This window comes from Eubalaena glacialis, chromosome 12, assembly GCF_028564815.1.
Source record: "Eubalaena glacialis isolate mEubGla1 chromosome 12, mEubGla1.1.hap2.+ XY, whole genome shotgun sequence".
NCBI lineage: Eukaryota > Metazoa > Chordata > Mammalia > Artiodactyla > Balaenidae > Eubalaena > Eubalaena glacialis.
The window spans coordinates 64030961-64039421 of record NC_083727.1 but is presented as its reverse complement, the minus strand read 5'-3'; positions in this window follow the sequence as shown (position 1 = coordinate 64039421).

Sequence of the window (8461 nt, the reverse complement as noted above, 5' to 3'; positions counted from 1 at the left end):
TTAATACTCATATTCTTTATGTTTGAAGATATCCCAGGGATATGAGTTTTTCCTTCAACAAACCTTGCCTTTTTTGTCAACTCTGATGTTTTCCAAATTTGTTCTGATCCTCCTGTTTTTATTTAACCAGAAACTTTTCTCCCTCATTTTCTCTTTTGGGTCTTCACTATAATTTGAGATTAATTATTTTGCAAGTAATTTCACTAATTCTGTTGTGGTTTGATCAGAGTGAGAAAAAGTCAAATGGGCCTTTCAAATGAATTTATGTGTATGCATAGAGATTAAAAGGGAAAAAAAGCATCACAAATTGAATCAACTGGCTCCCTCATAAGAACTCTAAATAAAATTAGCTCAAGGTTTATCTGTCATTTAGCGTTTCTAGTCTCTGGCAATACATATAGAGTTAAGAATATATTTTCCTCTTTGTTTCTAGAACTTATCCAGAGAGAAAACAAATTTAGGGGCAAAATTTTCTTTTTTCTTTCTTCCATTTTTATTGAGATATAATTGACATACAGTACTGTATAAGTTTAAGATGTACAGCATAATGACTCTCTTAACAAGTTTCATATATAACATACAGCAGTGTTAATTGTATTAATCATGTTGTGCATTACATCCCTAGTACTTATTTATCTTATAACTGGAAGTTTGTACATTTTGACCACCTCCATCCAGTTCCCTTTCCCCCAGCCCCCACCTCTGGTAACCACAAATCTGATCCCCCTTTCTATGAGTTTATTTATTTGTTTGTGTTTTGAAGTATAGTTGACCTATAACACTATGTTATTTTCTGGTGCAAAACATAGTGATTCAATAATTCTATACATTACAAAATGATCACCATGGTAAGTCTAGTTACCCTCTGTCACCATACAAAGATATTACCTTATTACTGACTATATTTATTTATATTTAAGTGGAATAAATATTCAGTGTATTATTAAATTAATATTTAAGTGGAACAATCTTCAAGATTATATGGTTGTAGTTAAATGCACAGACACTAGAACTAAATTACATAGATTTAAATTCTGACTCTACCACTCACTAAGATGTTTAATCTTTGGCAGGTTAACTCAACACTCTGTGCCTCAGATTCCTCATTTATAACATGGAGTTATTTTGTAACTGGAAGTTTGTCCCTTTTAACTTCCCTCACGTATCAAACCTGATAGCCTATAGATAAAGTTTTTGCCAAACTATTAAAGATTTGATTATTAAAGTATCTTAAAATTCTTATAATTTAATGATGCATAGATTCTGGACAAGAGAGCCATCCAACTGCATCCAGATAATTCTATGTAAAAAATTAGATGAGTGGCTAATCTAATGATATGGCCGTTAAGGTGAATAGACAGCATGAATCAGAATGATAAACTAGAGCAGAAACAGCAGTAGCCTTCCCCCAACATGAAAACACATGACACTTTATAAATTACAAGACAGCATAACAGTTTAAACAAATGTAAATTTCCCTAACTTCTGGTATCTTTAGTCCCAAGAAAACCATTATACATTTAGTGAATATTTAGATATACTTCTAAAACTCTTTATCTCTCCCTCTTTCCTGTTTTCTGCTTTATTCTTTAATTTTTTCCAGCTTCATTGAGGTATAATTGACAAATAAAATTGTAATAAATTTAAAGTGTACAGCATGATGATTTGATATATGCATACATTGTGAAATCATTCCCACCGTCAAGTTACATAACACATCTATCAACTAACAGTTACTTTTTTTTTTTCTTTTTGGTAAGAATGTTTAAGATCTACTCTCTCAACAAATTTCAAGTATACAAAATACTATTACTAACTATAGTCACCATGCTATACCTTAGATCCTCAGAATGTATTAATCTTATAACTGAAAGCTTGTACCCTTTACCAACCTCTCCTTCATTTCTTCCATCCCTCATCCTCTGACAACCACCATTCTACTCTCTGTTTCTATGAGTTTGACCAAATTTTTGGTAAAACTTCACATGTAAGTGATAACATGTAGTATTTGTCTTTTTAAATCTGGATTATTTTGCTTAGTAAAATGCCCTCCAATTTCATCTGTATTATCACAAATGGCAGGATTACCTTTTTTAATGCTGAATAATATTCCCTGGTGTGTGAATGTGTGTGTGTGTGTGTTTGTCTTTAGCCATCCATTCCTCTACAGACACTTAAGTTGTTTCCATTCTTGGTTATTGTGAATAATGTTGCAATGAACACAACAGTACAGATATCAATTCCAGACAGTGATTTTGTTTCCTTTGGATATGTAGAAGCAGGATTGTTGGCTCATCAGTTATATTTTTAATTTTTGAGGAATCTCTGTATTGTTTTTCATAATGGCTGTGCAAATTTACAGTCCCACCAACACTGTACAAGGGTTCACTTTTTTCAATATTTTACCATTTGTTATCTCTTGTCTTTTTAATAATAGATATCAGAAAAGATGTGAGGTGATAACTCTTTGTGGTTTTGATTTGCATTTCTCTGATGATTAGTGATGCCAAGCATCTTTTAAAGTACCTATTGGCCATGTTTAAAGTACCTATTTGTATGTTTCTCAGGTCTTTGCCCATTTTGTAAGTGGATTATTCGTTTTTCTGCTATTGAGTTTTGTGAGCTCCTTATATATTTTTGGTATTAACACCTTATTGATATATGATTTGCAAATATTTTCTCACATTCCTTATGTTACCTTTTAATTTTTTTATTGTTTCCTTTGTTGCTGTGAGGAAACATTTTAGCTTGATGTACGCCCACTTTTTAAAATTTTATTGCCTTTGCTTTTATCAAATCTAGAAATTTATTGCCAAGACCAATGTCAAGGAGATTTCCCCTATGTTTTCTTCTAGGAGTTTTACAATTTCAGGTCTTACATTTAGCATTTTAATCCACTTTAAGTTGATTTTTGTGTATGGTGTAAGATAGGGTTCTTATTTTATTCATTTGCATGTGGATATCCAGTTTTCTCATCACCATTTATTGAAGAGACTATTCTTTTTCTGTGTATTTTTGGCATCTTTGTTGTGAATTAATTGACCATATGTGTGGGTTTATTTTTGAGCCCTCTGTTCTATTCCATTGATCTCTGTGTCTCTTTTTATGCCAATATCATACTGCTTTGATTACTACAGATTTGTAATATAGTTTAAAATCAGGAAATGTGATGCTTCCAACTTGGCTCTTCTGGCTTAAGATTGCTTTCACTATTCAGTGACTTTTGTCATTCAACACAAATTTTAAGATTGTTTCTTCCATTTCTGTGAAAAATGCTATTGAAATTTTGATGGGATTACATTGAATCTGTAGATTGTTTCAAGTAGTATGGACATTTTCATAATATTAAATCTTCAAATCTATGAATATCAAATATCTTTCCATCTACTTATATATTCTTTAATATCCTCCATCATCGTTTTATAGTTTTCAGTGTACAGATATTTAACCTCTCAGGTTAAATGTATTCCTAAGTATTTTATTCTTTTTGGTGTTACTGTAAGTGGGATTGTTTTCTTAATGTTTTTGTCAGATAGTTCATTTTTAATGTAGAGAAATACAAATGATTTATGCATATTGATTTTGTATCATGCACTTTTACTGAAGTTTTTAAACTGTTTTAACAGTTTTTGGTGAAAACTTTAGGGTTTTCTGTATATGGATCATATCATATGCAAACAGAGAAAATTTTACTTCTTCCTTTCCGGTTTGGATGCATTTTCTTTTTCTTGCCTAATTGCTTTGACTAGTAATTCCAATACTATGTTGAATAGAAACAGTGAGAGTAGGCATCCTTGTCTTTTCCTAAACTTAAAGGCAAAGGTTTTAGCTCTTCATGATTGAATACAATGTTAGTTGTGGATTTCTCGTGAGTGGCCTTCATTATGTTGCAGAACATGCCATGTGTATACCTAATTTGTTGAGGGTTTTTACATGAAAGGATGTTGAATTTTTTCAAATGATTTTTCTGCATCTATTGAGACGATCGTGATTGATTTTTATCTTTCATTCTTTTAATGTAGTGCATCACATTTGTTGTTTTACATGTGTTGAACTACCTTGCATCCCTCATATAAATCCCACTTGAGCATGGTGAGTGATACTTTTAATGTGCTGTTGGATTCATTTTGCTAATACTTTTTGAGGATTTTGCATCTATGTTCATCAAGGTTATTGGCTTGTAAGTTCATTTGTTTATAAAGCCATCAGGTCTTGGGCTTCTCTTTTTGGGGGAGGTTTTTGATTACTAATTCAATTTCCTTTTTTCATTTTGGTCCATTCAGATTTTCTCTCTCTTTATGGTTCAGTCTTGGGAGGTTATTTCTTTCTATGAGTTTACCTATTTTTTCTAGATTATCCAATTTGTTGACTTAGAATTGTTCGTAATAGTCTCTTATGATCTTTTGCATTTCTGTGGCATCAGCTGTAATGTTTCGTCTTTCATTTCTGATTTTATTTACTTGAGACTTCTCTTTTTTCTTCATTAGGTCTAGCTCCAGATTTGTCAATTTTGTTTATCTTAAAAAAAAAAAAGCTCCTAGTTTTGTTAACCTTTTCTATTGTTTTTCTGGTATCTATTTCATTTATATCTTCTCTGATCTTTGTTGTTTCATTCCTTCTGCTAACTTTGGGCTCAGTTTGTTCTTTTTTCTAATTTCTTGACTTGTAAAGTTGGGCTGTTTATTTAGGATTTTTTTTTCCCTTAAAGTAGATGGTTATTATTATAAACGTTCCTCTTAGAACTGCTTTTGCTGCATCCCATAAGTTTTGGTATTTTGTGTTTCCATTTTAATTTGTTTCATGTTCACATTTCAAATGTTCATTTTTTTAATTTTTAGATTTCTCTTTTTATTTTTTATTGACCCATTGGTTGTTTAAGATTTTATTGTTTAGTATTCAAATATTTGTGAATTTTACAGTTTTTCTTCTGTTATTGATTTCTGGTTTCATATCATTGTTTTCAGAAAAGATGCGTGATACAAATTCAACCTTCTTAAATTTGTTAAGACTTGTTTTGTGGCCTAATCTATCTGAGAGAATGCTTTATGTGTGCTTGAGAAAAATGTATATTCTATGACTATTGGAAGAAAAGTTCTTTATATATCTGTTAGGCCTATTTGATCTAAAGGGTAGTTCAAGTCCAAAGTTTTCCTCATTTATTTTCTGTCTGGTTGATCTATTCATTGTTGGAAGTGAAATATTGAAGTCTCTTACAATTATTGTATTATTGTCTATTTCTCCCTTTGGTTCTGCTAATATTTGCTTTATATATGTAGGTCCTCTAAAATTGTATGCATACATGTTTACATGTATATCCTCTTGATGAATTGACCCCTTTATTATTATCTAGTAACATTCTTTACCCCTTGTTACAGTTTTTGAATTAAAATCTATTTTTGCTGATACAACTATAGCTACTATGCTCTCTTTTGGTTTCCATTTGCATGGAATATCTTTTCCATCTCTTCACTTGCAGTCTATATGTAGCCTTAAAGCTGAAGTGTGACTCTTGTAGTTAGGTTTTGTTGTTTTTTTGTTTGTTTATTTGTTTTTAAATACATTCAGCCATTCTGTGACTTTTGATTAGAGAATTTAGTCCATTTACATTGAAAGTTAATATTGCTAATAAGGAATTACTATTACAGTTATGATAATTGTTTTCTAGGAGTTTTATGTCTTTTGTTCCTTTCTTTCTCTCTTACTGTCTTCCTTTGTAATTTGGTGACTGTCTGCTTTGATATCTTCCTTTTTATCTTTAGTGCATCTACTGTGTTTTTTTGTTTTGTAGTTAACATGCAGTTTACATAAAACATCATATAACAGTCTATTTTAAGCTTATAACAACTTTAAATTGATTACATACAAAGGCTCTATGTTTTTTACTCTCTCCCTCCCCACATTTTATGTTTTTGATGTCAAAATTTACATCTTTTTATTTTATATTGTGTATCCATTAACAAATTATAGTAGCTATAGTTATTTTCAATACTTTTGCCTTTTAATCCTTATGCTAGAGTTATAGGGAGTAAATGTGAGTTTATTACACATATTATTTTAGAAATTATTCTTTTACTCATTAACATATAATTGACATCCTTCGCTATTTATACAAATGGGACTTTATCATTGGGTCAAATTATATTTTCTATAAATATAAATGTAATAGTTTGTAATGTTTCTGAATTTGTGTAAGACAAACTACTATGGTGAATAGGTGTAAAATTTATCAATATGATAGTTAAAATGTAAATTTCCTTACTAGTGAGGTAGGACATCTTTTTCAGTTGTTGAAGACTATTTTAAAGGTATTTTTTGTAGCTTTTGATTTTACTTATATAGCACTATTACTCAAACGTTTTTATTTGTATGACTTCAAAATATTTACTATTCTTTTTGATTTCTCGGTGTGCGTGTGTGTTTGTGTCCATGTTATGTATAACGTCCTCATCCCATAGTTTTATTTTCTATATTTTAAACTTTAATCTATTGGGGATTATTCTCAGTATAATCAGTACTATACAGATATAACTTCATTGTTCAAAAAAATACCAAGTTTCTAAAAATACATTTTATGAGACTTTATTCACCATAATATGACATCTCAAATATTTAATATACTAAATTATCACAAAGATTAACATTTGTACATTGCCATTATTAACATTTGTATTAAGTACTAGACAAATGGCAATACCTAAAAATACATATATAACTTTATAATATTTGATACAGAAACCTCTCTCTTTTTTTTTTTATAATTTTTTTTTAATAGCTACATTATTTATTTATTTGTTTAATATTTTTAGCTGTGTTGGGTCTTCGTTTCGTGCGAGGGCTTTCTCTAGTTGCGGCAAGCAGGGGCCACCCTTCATCGTGGTGCAAGGACCACTCTTCATCGCGGTGCGCGGGCCTCTCACTATCGCGGCCCCTCCCGTTGCGGGGCACAGGCTCCAGACGCGCAGGCTCAGCAGTTGTGGCTCACGGGCCCAGCTGCTCCGCGGCATGCAGGATCCTCCCAGACCAGGGCGCGAACCCGTGTCCCCTGCATTAGCAGGCAGACTCTCAACCACTGCGCCACCAGGGAAGCCCAGAAACCTCTCTTTTCAACCAATTTCTTTTATTACTTTTTTCTTCATTACTTCTTTCTATGTTTCCTTACTTTCTCTGTCGGTCCTTTTTTTTTTTTTTTAGTATACTTTTTAGCGCTTGTTATCATTGGTGGATTTGTTTTTTGTTTTGGTTGCTCTCTTCTTTCTTTTGTTTTTACTTTTTTATTTTTAATAATTAAAAAAATTTTTTGTTTTAATAACTTTTATTTTATTTTATTCTTTCTTTCTCTCTCTCTCCCTTTCTTTCTTTCTTTCTTCCTTCCTTCCTTCCTTCCTTTCTTTCTTTCCTTCCTTCTCTTTCTTTCTTTCCTTCTTTCCTCTCTTCTCCCTTTTCTTCTGAGTCGTGTGGCTGACAGGGTCTTGGTGCTCTGGTCAGGTGTCAGGACTGTGCCTCTGAGGTGGGAGAGCCAAGTTCAGGACACTGGTCCACCAGAGCCTCACAGCCCCATGTAATATCAAACAGCAAAAGCTATCCGAGAGATCTCCATCTCAACGCTAAGACCCAAATCCACTAAACGACCAGCAAGCTACAGTGCTGGACACACTATGCCAAACAACTAGCAAGACAGGAACACAACACCACCCATTAGCAGAGAGGCTGCCTAAAATCATAATGAGTTCACAGACACCCCAAAAGACACCACAGGACATGGTCCTGCCCACCAGAAAGACAAGATCCAGCCTCATCCACCGGAACACAGGCACCAGTCCCCTCCACCAGGAAGCCTGCACAACCCAATGAAGCAACCTTACCACTGGGGGCCGACACCAAAAACAACAGGAACTACGAACGTGCAGCCAGCGAAAAGGAGACCCCAAACACAGTAAGTTAAGCAAAATGAGAAAACAGAGAAATACACAGCAGATGAAGGAGCAATGTAAAAACTCACCAGACCAAACAAATGAAGAGGCAATAGGCAGTGTACCTGAAAAAGAATTCAGAATAATGATAGAAAAGATGATCCAAAATCTTGGAAATTGAATGGAGAAAATATAAGAAACGTTTAACAAGGACCTAGAAGAATTAAAGAGCAAACAAGCAATGAAGAACAACACAATAAACGAAATTTAAAATTCTCTAGAAGGAATCAATAGCAGAATAAGTGAGGCAGAAAAACGGATAAGTGACCTGGAAGATAAAATAGTGCAAATAACTACCACAGAGTAGAACAAAGAAAAAAGAATGAAAAGAATTGAGGACAGTCTCAGAGACCTCTGGGACAACATAAAACGCACCAACATTCGAATTATAGGGGTCCCAGAAGAAAAAGAGAAAAAGAAAGGGACTGAAAAAATATTTGAAGAGATTATAGTTGAAAACTTCCCTAATATGGGAAAGGAAATAGTCAATC